Source organism: Sceloporus occidentalis, unplaced genomic scaffold, assembly GCF_023333645.1.
Source record: "Sceloporus occidentalis isolate IW3139 unplaced genomic scaffold, rSceOcc1.0.p SCAF_27, whole genome shotgun sequence".
Taxonomy (NCBI): Eukaryota; Metazoa; Chordata; class Lepidosauria; order Squamata; family Phrynosomatidae; genus Sceloporus; species Sceloporus occidentalis.
This window is the reverse complement of record NW_028317007.1, coordinates 6,311,700-6,331,919: the sequence shown is the minus strand read 5'-3', so window position 1 is coordinate 6,331,919 and position 20,220 is coordinate 6,311,700.

The following is a 20,220-nucleotide window of genomic DNA, read 5'->3' as shown; positions in this document are numbered from 1 at the left end:
CATGTCTAACTAAGTTCCAACTTGTATTTGCAATTTGCAATAGGTTGCTGAATCTGTGAGTTGCTAGGTTTTTTCAACTTGTATCAAATCGAGTTTCCAGCAATCAAGTGTATGAAAGTTGAGAGTGACTTTTTGCAAGTGCAAATATGAGTTGGCTGTAGTGAATTTTCTGCTAGTTTTCTACTCTGATCTAACTTTTTGCCAAGTCACACGAACTCACTATTAAGTGGATAGACTTGGTTGTATTGTGCATCTGAAGAGCCCTGCAGGCCATGGTTCATTATATACAATATTAACAAGTGGATCAAATTGTTGTAATTAAATAATGTATGAAATTTTAGAGTAAGGTAAACTAAACTGTAAAAATAAATGTTGTACATTGTTTAATTTTTTGAGCATGTTTTCTATTTTGTACATCATTATAAAGCCAGCACATAGCATCACCACATTATTTAAAATGTTTACATTAATACTGTAACAAATCTACAGTCCTAGCAAGTAAATGATAATATTAAGTGAAAAGAGTGGTTTTGTACCACTTTGAAACCCCAAAACGATATATTAGTTTGAAATGTTGGTAGCACAATGTACATATTAGTTTTATTTTACGAACTAAGCACCTGTATTAATCACTGGTCATGTGAAATGTTCCATTAAAATAAAATTGCTAAAAGTCCTTAACTGTCTTTACTGCCTCTTCCTCTTTGATGTCTTCAGTATCAATGGCTTATACGAGGTAAACACATTTACTCAAGTGAAAATGCTGTTATTAATATTCAGAATTCTTTGGTCATTAGATGCTCATTTTATACCATCTTTTGGAAGCATTATCTTATTATTTGAGTTAAATATTGCATGAAAATTTTCAGAAATCTATTGATTATGCTGACAGTAATTATTCTGACATTTACTTCTGGCTGTAAAAGCTTCTATATTTTGTTCCTGAATTATAACTATGCCAGTAGAGACTTACATTTTGTAAATGCTCTTTATCATTTTTCTGTGTACTGTAATCTAAAGAGCACATACATGGAAAACTCTGATTCTTGTACTTGTTTCTGATGTGTGTTTTTTTTTCTCATGCTGTTAAATTTCTTAAAACTTAATGAATTGAAAGCATCATGTCCTGGAGATCTGTGCCTCAGGAAATCTGATGTTAATGGAACCCTATCTTGAAAAAAAATGCATGTGTCTATTCACCAGGTGTTGAGATGAGTTAAGATGGCATATGAATCTAGTTGCTAAGTCCAACTGTACCAAGATAGCACATCACTGTGAAATTCAATTTTAAAGAAAGCAACAAACTTAATAGTCCCATTAACTACTCAGGAGAATTAAGTTGACCCAGAGCACCATTAAACTCATTAAACAGAACTTATAGGCACTACTACCCACTTAATTGACAGACTTACATGTTGACTTAATGGCCATGTCAGATTTGAACATTGACTCACATGACCAGGTGAACTGATATACATGACAATAAGTACTGTCAAGTAATTTTGAGTTATCATGCAGTCCGGGCTGGTGCAAGGATTTTTGCCACCCTAGGCAAAACATAATTTTGCTGCCCCTGGCTCCACCCCGACACGCCCCTCCCCCCTTTGCCACACCCACTTATACCCCATAGTGATCGCGAGCTGCGGCCGCGCTTACTGAATGACCGCGGCCGGCGGTTTACGGCTGCCGGCGCCCCCACCAAGTAGGCACCGGCCCTGCATGCAATTTATGTTTGTAACTTAACAGCTTGAACATTGGTAAATAGGCCTGACTGTGTAGAGCAGGATATTTTTTTCTTTGATTTTGCACTTTAGTGCTATCTTTCACATCTGTTTTTTTCATCTTTAAAAATTTTATCTCTGCTATCACTTCATGACTTTAATTTCCCTATGTTGTACGCAGAAGACACAGAGAAGTATAAGGCAGAACATTTATGGTAATTGACCCAGGCTTTCTATTGTTTACCCCGTTGTAGGTAGAAAATAATCAGTAGCAAAGCAAGGAAGCATGCATTTAGATTGCATGGGAAACTCTGCCATTCAAGAGGCACTAATGCTGCTTTATAGATCACTGGTAAGACATCATTAAGAATATTGTGTGCGGTTCTTGAGGCTGTGGCTTCAGAAAAATGTAAATAATTTAGAGAGCTTTCAAAGAAAAGGTACTGAAATACCTTGAGAAAGAGAAGGGAGAGGAAAACGTAGATCAAAAGTATGTCAAGGGATTAAATAAAGTCCAAGAGGATAGTATTTTAATAAAAATATGATAGGGCATGATTTAAAGTTATAGAGTAGACATTGATTATGTGAGAAAATTCTACTTTACAGAAAGATAAATAGATGTCTAGAATAGGACAGGCATACATACTAAATGACATCACGACCAAAATGTATTTGGACTAAATTTTGTGTTCAGACAACAAATTTCAGTTTCCTGGCCATTCAGGTTAGATGAAATTCAGAGGCTTTTTTATTTTCTTACGCACTCGATTGACTAGTTAAGGCTACAAGATGGCATTCCCTGTATTTCATTAATAGAACCCGATTGATCATAATGTGTAGACAGTAATATTAGAAGTAAACTTGCTTTTTGTTCCATGGATTTGTGATCTTCAGTCCATTGCGGATTTTGTTTATTGCTCTGTGTGCAGCCAACCCATGAACCACATCTGGCTCTGTCCACCACTGCACTGTTGTCTCCAGTATTACACAGAACACTGCACTGAAAATTTAATCCCAGAATAAATAAGCACTAAACCAAATCTCATCCTAAATCTAATTCACAAATTTGATTGTGTACTACACCTGTGATTGTCTGAGCTTTAAGAAAACTGTTTGATATGGTTTGAAAGCCCAGTAACTGAAGTTATGGAGGATCCTAAGAAATTGATATAAATGTGGCAGAGATTTAAAAAATAAAATGTGCTAAGTGTTTGGGGCCTAGTTGCAGAGGAAAAGTTTCCAAAAGATCAAGGAGTAGAAAAGAGGCTCTAGGAATTATTAAAGAGAAGGGGGATTCCTAATGGTTCGAGGATAATTTAGAAGTACTTCACCTGCTCTCTCAAGCTTGTACACATCGCTGGACACAGAAGGCTATTCGCCACTGTGTAAACACAAGACACTTTTTGACAACCCCACCTGCTCTCTCTCTCTTTACAAGTTCTGCTCTAATAGCTCACGTTCCCACTTAGGAATGTCAGGCTCCCAATCCTACATGTTCCCTTCTGCTTGCACACAATGCTAGGCACAGGCGGAGCTTCCACTGTAAATGAAGTAAACCAGCCAATAGCAACTCCATATCAAATAGGCAATCATACACACGGGTGGTAGCCTACCAAAACATCATGTTAGAATTTCCAGAGTAACATTGGTTTCCTACTTTCTCCATCTTTGTACTGTGGCTGGCTTTCATCATGCTTCACAAACTTGTGAAGTGCAGGTGAGCTTTTAGCGCCAGCCTTATAATAACCTATACAACCTATACACTTTGTTAGCCTACAGTTGTTATCAATGTGATTCTATTGTACGCTGTCTGACCTCCGATGCAATAGATAGTTTACAGAAATCACACATTTTTGACCATCATTGTATCAATGTTGTTTTTGTCTTACCCTTTATTGTTGTACTCCTTTTCTGTCAATAAAAATGTTATTTACATAAAAAACATGAACAACATACTAATCAATGTTTTTTCAAGGTTTCTCCTTTTTATTTGTCTCATCCCTACTAGTTTTCAGAGATTTATATGAATCCACAAAAATATCAGCATAGAGGTCCAAGCAAGTGCAGGTTTCTGAAATGGCATGCAAGTTCATTGAAAACCTACATGTTCTTGTCTGAAACATAGAAAATCAATTTAAAAAAAATCTCAATCCCATCTATAATACATGCAAGAACTTTGTTAAATGATAAATAAACCAACCCCCTGTTTTAACCAAGGGGGGAAACTCTCTCCTCTCCATCCCCTGCTTTTCAGGTTGAGGTTATCTATGGTAAATTACTCTTCGAATCACAGACTTCATCGCAGTGAAATAGGTGGGCTCCATATCTCCAAGATCGATTGACCTCCACCTCCCAGTTAATAGTGGGTCTTGGTGGCACTTGTTTCTATTTTCATTTATTGAATTTTATTATTATTATTATTATCTTTTATTTATACAAAGCACCTGGCAGGAATGGTGGGTTTATGAGGGCCTCACTTGTGAGCATACAATCTAAAAGTTGTAGTATAGGTAATTGAAACAAAAGGATGCAAACAAGGATGCAAACAAGAACGGCAGGCAGCCAGCAAAGGGTTCATTCGAAAGGCAATCGGAGGTCCAGAATACAGAAAACAAGGAATGCGCTGAGAGCATCAGAATAACTGAGCTCCTCTTGCAGGATTCTGGGAGGTTATATAGGGCTCTCAGGAGTGACCTCACATATGATGCTGCTGGCCCTAACCCCTTGGGGTCCCTAAAATACATATTTGGTACAAATACAAGAAAACCTTGCATAGTAATTATACACAACATGAGTAAACTTGCTTGCAGATCTGGTAAAGTCTGGTAAAATGAAGTTGAATACCTTTTTGATCCTTGCAAGAGCCTCTCTTCAGATGGCGGTTTGCAGAGTGTTTGGGATATTTCTTTGATTCTTGCAAGGCCTCTCTTCATTCAGATGGTTTCAGGCAGCTGTTTGCAGAGTGTTTGGGATGTTTTAGGAAAGCCTTTTGATTCTTGGAAGGGCCTCTCTTCAGAGGGTTACTGTGGTAGCAGTCATGTTCTGTCTCAACGTTTCCTGGCATTCTTTGAAGGTGCTTGGAAGTCCTCCACCTGTAGCCTTTGCTTGCCTCATCACTACAGCTATTTTCTTCTTTACCACATGCTTTCAGTCAGCCTACCTGTCAGGGTTCCACCCTGTTAGCCCGGACTCTATATTTGTGTATACGTGTCATATCTGTGGCAGCCTCTAGAGGCCGCCTGTTTGATCTGAGCACTGTGTGGGCTAACAACTTGGCCAGCTGCTCACCTGGGTGCAGCTCCCCCCCTTAAATACCTGCTTACTCCTCTATTCAGGGCCTTTGCATTGCAGTTTGTCGGGCCCTGTTTGTCTGTTAGCAGCATTTTGTTTTTCGATTAACCCGTTGTGACCTGGCTTGCTTCTGACTTCATCCCTTGGTTCCTGATTTGGCTTTTGCACTGCTCGTGTTGGTCTGGCTTGTTCTGACTCTCCTCCTGGATTCCGATTTGGCTTTGATACTGTCCTTCTCTTTCTGTCACCGGCCTACCTGACTAAGTCTGCTCTGCCTGAGCGTGTGCCCTGCCATGTGTCCAGTGCCCTTTCTGAGGACCTTCCAGCCATGAGTCCGAGGCGCCTGACGCCTGCCTGGGCCCGAGGAGCCTGGCGCCTGCCTGGGTCCGAGGCGCCTGACGCCTGTCTGGGCCCGAGGCGCCTGACGCCTGTCTGGGCCCGAGTCGCCTGTAGCCTGTCTGGGCCCGAGGCGCCTGTAGCCTGTCTGGGCCCGAGGCGCCTGTAGCCTCTCTGGGCCCGAGGCGCCTGTCGCCTCTCTGGGCCCGAGGCGCCTGTCGCCTGTCTGGGCCCGAGGCGCCTGTCGCCTGTCTGGGCCCGAGGCGCCTGTCGCCTGTCTGGGCCCGAGGCGCCTGTCGCCTGTCTGGGTCCGAGGCGCCTGTCCCCTGTCTGGGTCAGAGGCGCCTGTCCCCTGTCTGGGTCAGAGGCGCCTGTCGCCTGTCTGGGTCAGAGGCGCCTGTCGCCTGTCTGGGTCAGAGGCGCCTGTCGCCTGTCTGGGTCAGAGGCGTCTGTCGCCTGTCTGGGTCAGAGGCGCCTGTCTGGGTCAGAGGCGCCTGTCCAGCCACAGCACCCTGTCAAGAGACTTACAGCCTGTGCTTGCCTGTCTTGCCAGCTTCTCCAATACAGACCATATCTTCTTACTATTCAGCCTGTGGTGTGTTTCATTTTGCCTGTTTGTACCTTTCTTCTGGTAATAATGCATTGTGGGGTACAAACTGAGCCTCTGGTACCCCCTGCAACTGGGTTTCTCCCCGACCTGCTTACCTGAGCACTGACATTACCTCTTTCAGTTGGCCTCCTGTGTCCTCCTCACTCTGGAGACACGGCTTTCTCTATCTGTTTCAATTTCCACTTTTTCTGTATATCACCACATTATTTCCCAACTATGACCAACTTTAGTTGGGAGCATTGATTTGAGGCTCTCATTGTTTGGTGCAATATGCAGGTTCAGTGCAAGTGTTTCCTAGGGAAGATAGATTGGCTGAAAAGCAGATCATAGCACAGCCTAATGCTGTGTGTAGTAAACAGCACAGACAACTAAAATGTCATGGGAATACAATGTGCCTATGTATTTTTTTCATTAATAGAACAGCCATAGCAAATGTACTTTAATTGTACTATACAATGTTGTGCATAACTACCTACATATAAAATCTGAAATGTTAAGATTAATTTAAGGATATAACCAAAATAGTTCATATTAAAGATGCCCATTTCTCATTTTGGAACATTTTCTGTATATCACGAATGGACATGTTGCTGAAACAGCAGTTGCAGATATTCATGCATTTAATTAAACATACTGCTGCAGGAAATTCTGTGTTTCACTAGAAATGATATAAGTTAATGTCAAGCGGGCACTGGCATAGAGACAAGTGATATAGCCCTGTTTACTTGGTGGCTTACTGCTGGCAGGTTTTCCACACTCCAGGCTGCTTGTTAAGTATGTCTCCTTGGTGAATACTGCCATAAAAACATAATATTAATACTGAGATTTATATTACTTAATTTTGTCTTATTTTGCAGTTTCAAACATAAAGCTTAATCAATTTGAAAGAATGCAATGTACATTTCTTTAAAATGAATTATTTTAATAATGAAAAGGGAAATAGTTTATGCTATTCAAGTCTCCCTTTGACTGCTTTCTTCCACTGATGTCCATTTTTCTGTAGCTCAGAATGTTTGGTTAGTGCTTCCTTGATATATATATATCGCTGGTGTCGCTGGAATGCCTCGATCAGGAGGCATCCAGCGACACCAAACACTTACCTCTGGATGGGCTGTGACCGCTCCGGAGAGCGGTCACAGCCGCCGCTGCCGGTGATCTTCGCCATCAAGCAAGATGGCGGCGGCCCGGGAAATAAAACAATAAAGACGAAAAAGTTCGCTAGAGGGTCTCCAGACCCTCTAGAGAACTGGCTCCACTTGCTGGTTGAATACAGGTACTGCATTCAACCATGCAAGTCAATGGAGCCCAGCTTTCTAATCACTATGTGATTAGTAAAATATTCAAAAAAAATAAAATAAATAAAAAATGGAAAAAAAAAAAATCCAGTACCAGCAAAATGTGTAAAAAAAAATATAAAAAAAGTATTAAAAAAATAAAATAAAATTAAAAAATAAAGTTTATTATTTTGAGCAATAGCTAAAATTTCTCAAAAATCTCAACAAATACCCAAGGGGTGTCTAATATATAAAAAAATGGCTGATGGGGTAAATTGGAGTGGCCTAGCTCAAAGATAGGGCATAGGTACAGACTGACCAAAATGGAGAAAAAAAGCGCACTTCCCAAATGTGGCATTTTAAATCTGAAACAACCCGACAAACCCATGCATGTCGGGTATCACTGCACTCAGGAGATGTTCCTGAACACACATTGGCGTGTTGTTTGACAGTGGCATATACCAGGACCTGTATATCTATAACTAAAGTACAATTTGTGTGAAAAAAAAATAAAAAAAATTACTATTACAAAGTTTGACAAAGTGTAGTTCTATAATTGGTGCATGGAAAGGGTTAAAATAACAGCATTTGGAATACCCTGGGGTGTCTAGTTTTCAAAAATATATGGTTTGAATGGGTTAAATTGAGTTAACCGGCTTCAAAGATATTCCAAAGAGGAGAGGGAGGCACAATGACCAAATGACCACCTGAATTACGCATGCCCCAAAAGTAGCCTTTTACCAGCCAAACAATCTGACAAACCCATGCATGTGGGGTATCGCTGTACTCAGGAGATGTTGCTGAACACATATTGGGGTGTTGTTTGACAGTGACATATACCAGCACCTGTATATCTATAACTAAAGTACAATTTGTGTGGAAAAGAAAATAAAAAAAATTACTATTACAAAGTTTGACAAAGTGTAGTTGTATAATTGGTGCATGGAAAGGGTTAAAATAACAGCATTTGGAATACCATAGCATTTGGGGTGTCTAGTTTTCAAAAATATATGGTTTGAATGGGTTAAATTGAGTTAACCGGCTTCAAAGATGTTCCAAAGAGGAGATGGAGGCAGACTGACCAGATTTGTTAAAAAAGATTTGGAAATCATAAAACGCTGCTTGTACTTATTGCCCTATAACTTACAAAAAACAGCAAAAAAACATAAAAACATTGGGTATTTCTAAACTCAGGACAAGTAGTAGAATCTATTTAGCTAGTTTTTTTACTTGCTTTTTTAGGTGAGTAAAAGATTTTTCAAATAAAAGTCATAAAATGTGTTTTTTTTTCAATTTTGCACCATGTTTTTTTTATTTTTTTTATAGTAAATAAGATGATACGATCAAAATAATGGTATCTGAAGAAAGCCCATCTTGTCCTGAAAAAAACAATATATAACTTATGTGGGTACACTAAATGGGTGAGGAGAAAATTACAGCTGAACACAAGCACCACAAAAGTGTCAAAACAGCCTCGGTCCCACAGGGTACAAAACGAAAAATGAGCCCGGTCCTTAAGGGGATAGAGTTTATAAAATTCTCTTTATATTTATAAAGAGAAGGTAAATATATCATATATCAATAAATCTGTTTTACCATTGTATACATATAAAGTTATGTAACAGTTTAAAACCTACCATATTTGTTTGCTATGGAACCAGGTATCTTAACTTCCTGCTCTACATGGTTATTTTTCTTGCTGGCTGTTTTTGATTGGTTTAGAGAATGGTGCTAACTTCAGGACAGGAATTCATAATAATTGTTCCACAAATCTTGATTTCCATGGGGAAAGGTTTAAAACAAAATTAATCAAAACATTAGGGAAACCAAAAGAAAATGTATAGGCGACTCTAACAAATGAATTGAGCTAAGTTGGTAAAACTTGGTAACCTCTGAAGTTATTAAGTTGGAGCACATAGAACTGTTTGAAATTACCAACCTGTAATACAATGTCCTTGTCTTGTACAATGTAACAGATGAGATGCTAATGCATAACTATGAAAATCATGTTTACAACCATAATCACAAATTTTTAATATATGCATGTGTTAATACTATAAAACACCTATATTGGTCTGAGTATTATTATTTTATTATTATTATACAGTTTATATTTCTATAAAGGAATACATTTGTTTTAAATTACATAAATGACTGTTTTAGCTATTTCTGCATTTACTATTTTTGTTTATTCTATTACCCATACTAACAAATGATATAGATGAGCATTCTATAACCAAAATATTTTTGTTGAGAGTTTTCTCACCAGTAAACTGCAATCAAACATTGCTCCCACAGGAATGATGACCTGGAATTACATACGCCTATAGAAGTAAAAGGCGTTCACTTTTAATGTGTGTGTGTATATGTATGTATATATATATATATATATATATATATATATATATATATATAATCTCTTGCTTCAAGGGGCAAGGCTAGTAGAGGGGAGTCACAAAGTCAAACATATGTAGTCATTTTTAAGGGACACATACTGTATGTGCTTTAATGCATATAATAGTTAAGTGGTCCCTTTAAATTTTCCAGAAGTCTGACTTCAAAATTAATGGAAAGAATCTGTACAATATCCCCCCCAGGTATTTGCTGAGCAGGAGATATGCCAAAAAAAATCTTACCACAATTCAGCTCCAACGGTGATCATTACTTATGAGCAGCCTAATAATAGAAGTGCTTCTTTGCCACTGATTGGCTTCAAGCAGCCAATCAGTGGCACAAATAACCAGGCAAGTACCGTGCCTCCATTACTCTTGTTTTTTTAAACCCTGTTGAGTTACGGAATTATTGTGAGTTAGGGCATTTACATACCTGGGAACTTCTGAGCTCCGACTACCCGCAGCCTTTCCTTGCGAAATGTGGCCAAGATTGATGACATCAGGGCCTTCCTGCTGATGTCAGTGGGGTTCTTGCTGACATCACAGGAAACACCACCATTTAAAAGGGAAATGGTTGGGGAGCACAACATGTCAAGACCTCTTTTCTGCGAACCCATAGGATTTGGATGTCAAACCCGGAGAATTACCATGTATGGGCATTTCTCTCCAAAGCAAACAAATGATCACTTTGGCTTTGCTAGGCTAATGGAGGAGAATATTCTTTTTTGCATTTCTGTGTTAGGTTAGTAATGTGGTGTGGTATAACAAGTAGGTCTATACCATAAAATCTGCCCCATGTTGTTATCCTCTTCTAATACAATACCATTATACTTTATATGCAAATGGTCCTCTCTACTACTCTTTTGTGGTGGTGTGTTATATTTCTGTTAGTCTTTTATAGCATCTCTGGTATATGTTGCCATCTAGTTAAATGTACATTCAGCCTTCATATGCACTTTATTTTACAAATGAAGTATTTTTCTCATCAAAATCTTCTATACTCATATGTTTTGTTTCTCCCCACCCCCAGCTATTTGCCTTGCAAGATATGCATTTAGCTATGCACATGGGCAGCATACTGACTGCCATAAGAGAGTTCCAGGAGATATGAGACCCCTACTTACATGTACAGAAGGTGCTCCTATGGTCAGGGAAAGGTTGAGGTAATGTTAACTAACATCACTGCCAAGTGATCCAAGCATGTAGCTGTGCCCCTTTCATTACAGTCAATGAACCCCCCTGCCTGCCTACTCTAGTGATGTCACTGAAGGCAGAGAGTCGTTCAAAGATTCGGATCTTACAGGGATCCGGATCATTCAGAGAATATTATCATACTTTTATAAATAAATACATTAATAATCACTGCCCCCAGGATTTAGATTCCCCCTTTACCTTTAACTGCACCTTAAGTTAACTTTATTAAATTAATTAAATTAACCCTCAGCATTAAATTAACCCTTAACACCCCATCAACCATAACTGCCCCTAAAATTAACCCTAAAGACCTCCTTAAGCATAACTGCCCCTAAATTAACCCTAAACACCCCATCAACCATAACTGCCCCTAAATTAACCCGAAACACCCCATTAACCATAACTGCCCCAGTAAGATATTTTAACATGACTAAAAGGCATATTTCTGATTTATCAATCATGTAGTCCTCAGTTGTATTTAATATGCAGGGTAACTGTAATAACAATTCATTACTGAGGTGTGCCACACTTCAGAGTATATTTGCTAAGGCAGGTATACATCTGTATAAACAGCAGTGGCCCTTTATGCTGATGAGTACACATACATCTTAGCAGAGAATAATAACTATTTTGGCAGCTTGGAGGTAACATGCTAGACAGTATGTTATACGCATATTAAGCAGTACTTTTGAAAACATATTCATAAATTTATTGCTGTGGTAACAGAGCTAGATAAGTCCAATCCCCTGTCAGCTCATATATCACGTGACACAGCAGTAAGTAAATGGGTATAGAATTAAGACTGTGAGGCGTGTCAAGGTGTTGTCGGGCATTTTGTAACCAGGCTTTTTTGTGGCATTGGAGCAGTAAAGCCTTCTTTCTGGCAACTCCACCAAATATGACGTCACATCCGGCGCTTTTCATATCACCTCATGGAACCTCCCGAAGCCTCGCAGACTTGCACTTCTTTTGTGATTTAAAGTGGGCTGGTGAAGGGAGATCCTATGATCTCCCACACGGTGCCAGGGTGCAGTCAGATGAGTGCTCCTTTGTCCCTCCCCCGGGATCTACCCATAACCAGAATCTCCAGATTCAGGCCTATGGACATGAGATTTAGAGCTTTAGCCCAAGTAACCCCCCCGCAACACCATGGCTGTCTGATCAATGATGTTCATCTGCATTCATATAATCGGCTTCTGTTTCACTGACTTCATAGCTAGCTGGGCTGTGCATGCTGCTGTGCAAAGGGCCGCATACTCAAAGAGCTCCAGCCAAAATTTGCCAAACTCTGTTTAATAAGAGAAAATCAGCAAACCAAAACTTAAAAAGTTGTTTTAAGACTAAAAATGAACAATAGTAATAAAACTTGTGTAGCTAGAAACATGACTAGATGATGTGTACTAAGCATTTCACTAATACACATCTTTAAGCTTTTTAGGAAGAAAATGGTAAATTTTTAAAGTACAATTTTAAGCAGAATTTAACGTTTTGCTCATTTTTACATATATGCTATCTCCCTTGTCTCCTCCAATTGCACGGCATTTGTAAGCAGTGCTACAAAGTGCCAGTTTTGGTGTCATATCTTTTGTACGGGTATACAGATGCTTACATTTAGGATCATCAGGAAAACTAATTGTAACTACATCCCATACAACACCAATGGCTGCAATATAATGAGGATGTCCTTTTACTAATGGCAAGTTCATGAATTCGTTCTTCAACATGAAAAAAAATGTGCTATGCCAAGAAATGATGACTTTTTCATTATTCTTAATTTGTTTATTTAAAGAAAACAATTAAAATATATTTTAATAATATAAAAAGTATACTAATTCCATTGAAACTAATCATTTTTACTTTGTTATGGACATGCTAAAACAGTTGTTAGTATATTTTTCAAGTTCAGTTCTATTGTCTATATTTATCTTGATAGTTGACTTTTTAATTAAAAGAAATGTTCCTTACTGAGAAAGACATTTTAATCCTAGTGGCTTAATATCTTTGGGGCTTATATTTGTGTTCCCTCTAGAGACTGCATGGTCCTAAATAATATGTGCATTTTCATTTTCAACATATTTCAATAAATATTCCCAGGGTGTTTTTTCTGCACATATTTCTTTTTTCTTCAAGATTCTTGGTATGTGTAGTTCTTCTTCTTAAATATCTCATACAAAATGTATAAATACTTGCTGTGGTATATTTAGTGATATGTATTTGCTGTGGGTAAAGGCTTACTACATATTACATATATTCTGTGTTTAGCATCATCCTCCTTGAATGAACATGGTTAGCTGAAGGAAATGACTTGAAAGTTGTAGCTAAAATGTAGGACACCTGCAGACAAACAAGGTGCTTAGCAGCAAGAGACAGTCAACATGAAAGATCCATGAATAATTAAAGAATATTTTTATGTTAAAATAAAATCCACCTCCTTGGCGCTTATTCTGATCAAGATATTTCACATGGATTGATTCTTTTTCCCCCTCAAATTATGCAATGCACTCTGTAATACTAGGAATATTCCTTTTTTAGCTGAGGTGGTAAGATTCAAATCAAGATTCAAATAATTTACCTTTCACTGATATTATTGCTGTCATATTCCAAAGCAATTTGTGTATATGTTTAGCTTTTGCATTTACCTTTTGTGGGACTTTATGGATGATGACCAGGGAACTCTATTATATCATGTGGACCAAGTGATGTCTCTGGGATCCCTATAATTATTTTTGCATTTTTATTGGATTTTTTTATTTTTTTTTAAAGAATTCTTCTCTCTCCAAGGTCCTCAGTACTAATCACACTGGGCCATGACAAAAGGCTCCATAACAGCTGAGACAGTGATAAAAGTTCCCAGTGAGATATGCCTAGACCCTCCTTGGTATCCAATCCTCCCATCAGTCCTTCCTGCAGGTGTCAACATTGATATTTACCAGAAAGGAATGTGTGATTGAAATTTAAACAGTATATGTGTCACGCCTACTGTTGACCGGAGCACTCACCGCAGAAGTTCTTCTCCCAGAAAGAACGTACCAGAGATACCCCTGGTAGCTCTCCCCAGGTATTCAATGATCCCAACAGTGAGGAGGCTTCCATGTGCATGTGTTTTGTTTTTTTTAACCCCTTAAGGACCGGGCTCATTTTTCGTTTTGTACCCTGTGGGACCGAGGCTGTTTTGACACTTTTGTGGTGCTTGTGTTCAGCTGTAATTTTCTCCTCACCCATTTAGTGTACCCACATAAGTTATATATTGTTTTTTTCAGGACAAGATGGGCTTTCTTCAGATACCATTATTTTGATTGTATCATGGTGAAAAATTGAAAAAATACACATTTTATGACTTTTATTTGAAAAATCTTTTACTCACCTAAAAAGCAAGTAAAAAAACTAGCTAAATAGATTCTACTACTTGTCCTGAGTTTAGAAATACCCAATGTTTTTATGTTTTTTTGCTGTTTTTAACAAATCTGGTCAGTCTGCCTCCATCTCCTCTTTGGAATATCTTTGAAGCCGGTTAACTCAATTTAACCAATTCAAACCATATATTTTTGAAAACTAGACACCCCAGGGTATTCCAAATGCTGTTATTTTAACCCTTTCCATGCACCAATTATAGAACTACATTTTGTCAAACTTTGTAATAGTAATTTTTTTTATTTTTTTTTCACACAAATTGTACTTTAGTTATAGATATACAGGTTCTGGTATATGTCACTGCCAAACAACACCCCAATGTGTGTTCAGGAACATCTCCTGAGTGCAGTGATACCCGACATGCATGGGTTTGTCGGGTTGTTTGAGATTTAAAATGCCACATTTGGGAAGTGCGCTTTTTTTCTCCATTTTGGTCAGTCTGTACCTATGCCCTATCTTTGAGCTCGGTCACTCCAATTTACCCCATCAGCCATTTTTTTTATATATTAGACACCCCTTGGGTATTTGAAGTGCTTTTATTTTAACTCTTTGTTGAGATTTTTGAGAAATTTTAGCACTTGCTCAAAATAATAAACTTTATTTTTTTATTTAATTTTTTTTTTTTAATACTTTTTTTATATTTTTTTACACATTTTGCTGGTACTGGATGGTTCATCAAGTGACGTCACTGGATAATTATTTTTAAATGTTAGCACATTTTTTTTTTATTTTTTTTTTCCATTTTTTTTTAAAATATTTTACTAATCACATAGTGATTAGAAAGCTGGGTTCCATTGACTTGCTTGGTTGAATGCAGTACCTGTATTCAACCTGCAAGTGGAGCCAGAGTTCTCTAGAGGGTCTGGAGACCGTCTAGCGAACTCTTTCTTCTTTATTGGTTTTTTTCTCGGGCCGCCGCCATCTTGCTGATGGCGAAGATCACCGGCAGCTGCGGCTGTGACCGCTCTCCGGAGCGGTCACAGCCCATCCAAAGGTAAGTGTTTGGTGTCGCTGGATGCCTCCTGATCGAGGCATTCCAGCGACACCATTTAAGTTTAGGAGGCGTTGATCGCCTCCTAAACGCTTTTAAAACGGGCGTCCGCCGCCATACAATGTATGGCGGCTGTTGACGCCCCGGGGAGGGGCCAGACATGGCCCCCGATGCCGATCTCGGCGTTACTGAATGCCTCGACATCGAGGCATTACAGTAACGCCGTTTAAGCGAAGAAAGTGATCGTTGATCACTTTCTAAGCTTATTTAATTTTTTGACGGTTCAGGACCGTCAAAGGTCATTTAGTGACCTTCTTGTCATGACGGTCCTGAACCGGCAAAGGTCGCGAAGGGGTTAAACTAAAACCTATAAGGTGATGTGCAAATATTGGTATAGCTACAGCCACCATGTGTTCAAGAAGGTGTTGCTGGTGTGCAAAATACAAACTTCACAATTGTCTAAAAAATCTATCAAAATATAAAAATGATATCAAGTGATAAATAAAGATAAAAATAAATTAATATGATAACCTTGTATAATGATTCAGAACAATCCGGTGGGTATCCAGGATCACTCACAAAGGTATATGAAAAACATACAACAAATAAAACCAATATAGTGTAGTATGTTCCAAAGTATAGTAATGGCAGCTAAAAATAAAGAAAGCCTCCTACATCAATATGCCCTTTACTGGAGCTCAGTGGAAGGGTCCACAATACCACTCGGGACATCTTCTAACACCCATCCAGGGATCTTAAATACTCAAATACAATCAGAAGGCAGAGGAACGAAAGTTAAATAAAACATAAATATTTTAATAATAAAAAAGAGATATCCAGTCTTGCATGAAGTTGACTACAATCACTCCTACTCTAAGGCCAAAACAAGCTATGGTATACTCTCTGCCTGCAGTCTTTTCCAATGTGGTTCCGTATGTGTTCGTTCCGTTTAGTGAAGTCAACGCACACTACGTGTTTCGCTGATCACTTGGTCGGGTGCATAACCTCTAGCTCTGCCTTCTACTTTATATATCCACTTGTCCATCGAATTAATAAGTCCTCAGGGTATGCAGTCCATGCTCCATACATTTAAACTTTTACAGTATTCTAAATGAAAACAAAAAGTAAAAAACCCAAGTAGAAACATTCATATATTAGCACATAGCGTTTATATACCTAGCCGCCACAAAAAAACATGTTGATAATAAAAATAGACATATATTTAAAAGAAAATAAATGGTGATCAATTGAAGGAAATTGTACAGCTCAAAATCGCTATTTAACCCTCTAGGTATAGAGTAAGTGTGTTGAGAGTAAATATCAACTGCATTTCCTGTTGTCACAGATTTCTAATAGAATCAATTCTTACATATTGGTGATGATCTTGGTGATGACATAACTAAAAATGTGCAGACATGCTATGTTGGTCATAACCATTTCTGATGTTCCGTAGATGCTCCTCAATCCTTATATGTAGGGGACTGGAGATGCTCCCCACATATTGTAACCCACAAGGGCAAGTCAGCACATAAATAAATAATGTTTTTTTTGTGTGGCAAGTAATGTGATATTTAATGACATATTTATTTTTTGTGATGTTTGACATAAAAGCTAATGTTTTCTTTTCTGCCTGTTTCACAGTTCTACATGCGAAACAGTATCCGCATTTGAAAAATCCAATTATACCTTTTGGAAAGTCATTTTTATTTATATGTTGTCCTTCTTCCTTTAACCCCTTAACAGTCCAATGATGTACTTGGCTCATCATGGTTTTAAACAAGCTTAGAAAGTAATCTACGCTTCACTTAAACAGTGTTGCGTTGAATGTCTAATTTAAAGCAGCTTAGGAGGATCAATGATTGCCTCCTAAGCTTCAATGGTGTAGCTGAGATGCCGCGATAACGAGGCACTCAGCGACACTGAAAACCCACCCCAGCACGCACTGTGACCGATCCGGAGAGCTTTTGCCTCTGATCATAATGTGATTAGTAAAATATTTAAAAAATAATAAAAAAATGGAAAAAAATAAATAAAAATGTGGTAACATTTAAAAATAATTATGCAGTGATGTCATTATCAGGGGAACCATCTATCCAACAAAATATAAACAAAAAAGTCAAAAAATATAAACAAAGTTTTAAAAAATAAAGGTTTTTTTTATGGGCAAGTGCTAAAATTAGGGCTGTATCTTCCCAAACATCTTGACATAGAAAGAGTTAAAATTCTACCATTTCAATGGTTTGATTGGGTAAATTGGAGTGGCGGGTTGAAATAGGGCATAGGCACAGTGTCAGGAACCACTTGTTTTCGCTGCCTGAACCATGGCTTTTTTTATACCTGTGGTGTTTACATCTGCGACCACTAGTGGCCACCCTCCGCCCTCTGGAGCACTCAGAACTCAGGTGTGCCTTGTTACCTGGGTTGAGCCCTAGTCTACATCCAGCTGGGCCTTGTTACCTGGATTACCCTGCCTTTATGAACCTGCCCTGCCCTTCAGTCAGGGCCTTTGTATTGAAGTCTATGGACCTTCCTGCTGTGGCTCTGCACCTGTACTGTTCCTGATTCCCTGCTATTGTGTCCTTCCACGTGGACTCCCTGCTATTGTGTCCTTCCACGTGGACTCCCTGCTATTGTGTCCTTCCACGTGGACTCCCTGCTTTGTGTCCTGATCAAGTGGACTCTCTGCTATTGTGTCCTTCCAAGTGGACTCTCTGCTATTGTGTCCTTCCAAGTGGACTCTCTGCTATTGTGTCCTTCCAAGTGGACTCCCTGCTATTGTGGACTCCCTGCTATTGTGTCCTTCCAAGTAGACTCCCTGCTTTTGTGTCCTTCCAAGTGGACTCCCTGCTTTTGTGCCTTTTGTACCTTTCCAAGTGGGCTGTGTGCCTTTTGTGCCCTTCCAAGCGGGCTCTCTGTCTGTCATGCCCTTCCAAACGGGCTCTCTGTCTGTCATGCCCTTCCAAGCGGGCTCCCTGCCAAAAGACTTATTACCTGTATTTTATTTTGCCATACGTCCGGTTACTTGCTTAGACTATATTACCCTTATTTGCTGGTCCTGTTATATACATAATACACTGCATTACCTGGATTTCTGTTTGTGGTGTCTTTTGTTTGCATAATCATGCACCGTGGGTTACATACTGAACCCCAAGTATCCCCTGCGCATGGGCTCCTACCCTACCTGATCACCCGTGTCCTGACACACAGACTGCCTAAATGGAAAAAAGTGCACTTCCCAAATGTGGCGTTTTACCTCCCAAACAACCTGACAAACCCATGCATTGGGTGTATCACTGTACACCACAGTACTCAAGTGTTGTTTGACATTGAGGTATACCAGGAGCTATAAATTCACGAACACCAAGGCACTCACCGTTTTTACGAACACCAAGGCACTCACCGCAGAAGTTCTTCTGCTCCGTAGCCCACACCAAGGAAGACCCTTAGTGACAGGGAGTGGAAACTGGGATGATTCCAACAGTAAGGAGGCCAGATGCAGGTGGATAAATTAAGGGCCGAGTTGAAGTGCAAGGTGCAGGAGCCCCGACAGCAGGAACCAGAAGGCAAATGCAGCAGAGCAGGGGTTAACTCAGGTAACGTACTCAGGATAGCCGGGTCGGTAACAGAGCGGGTAATCAGACGAGCCAAGTTGGTAACAGAGCAGGTAGTCAGACGAGCCAAGTCGGTAACAGAGCGGGTAATCAGACAAGCCAAAAAACTGGTAACCAGGATAGGCAGGAGAAGGTACAGAATCACTAGGCAAAGAATCGTTGGGCAGGCAGAGGTCAAAAACTAAAGTAACGAGCAGTAGCAATAACTCTGGATACTCAGACCACAACAGGGTACAGACTAAAGTTTTTAAATCTGGCGCCTTTACAAGCTCCGCCCCCTGGGCCGCATCATCGCAATTCTGGGCAGTCTTCCAGAACTCCGCCTCCGGACCCTGCCAGCCGCGCCCCCATTGATACAGACAGGAGGAACGCCGCTGGACCGGGAGCGGGTAAGTACAGAATACTGGACATCAATGCTCCGTCGGGCATCATGATGCCGGACGGCAGCAATGTCCCCAGACACCGCTTTGAAACCTCGATGCTGGCGATCGGGGACCCGACCGTCCGCATCGAGGGAGACATCCGTCACCCCCGGTAACGGCTGCTCGCGAGCGGTCCTCTGCCCGCGAGCACCCGACACCGAGGGAGAGACCGCGACACCTCGATGCCGGCAATCGGGAAGCCGACCACCCGCATCGAGGGAGACACCTGTTACCCCCGGTAATGGCTGCTCACGAGCGGACCTCTGCCCGCGAGCACCCGACACCGAGGGAGAGATCGTGACACCATGGACAGGTGCCATGATAACAGGATTATCAGTGTTATTCACTTCACCTGTCAGTGGTCAAAATATTATGGCTGATCGGTGTGTGTGTGTGTGTATATATATATATATATATATATATATATACATAAAATATAGTATTTCTGTCAGTCACTAATGCACAAAAGGTGTGCTGTTTTATTAAGAAATCATTGAGCTAAAGGCTACATAACACCAATCCACAGCCTTAGTAAATAGCCTTAATGTAAATTGTAAGGGCTACAAACACTTAAAAGGAACAAAAAAAAGTAAAAATTTCAAATATACTGTCGCATACTGTAATGTAGTATAGCACTGAAGAGAACTTGGAATTTCTTCAGACTATTCCAATAATCTTTGGTTAATCTGTTGTTCTGAAGTCACTATTTTTTTGGCATTTGTGACATTTTGCTACTTTTGAAAATCATGCCCCACACTGAGCCAATTCTTTAGGCAATTCTAAATAAATCTTGCTTATACTATTGAAATCATAACCCGCAAGGCAATACATAAGAACTAAGTTTATTTTTCTACAAAAATTATGCCAGTATAACAGTCCTAATCACATACAACTGTAGAATCAAAAAATAACATTATATTTTTAAAACACCCGTACCCTATGAAAAATAATGCAGACTACTTTGCC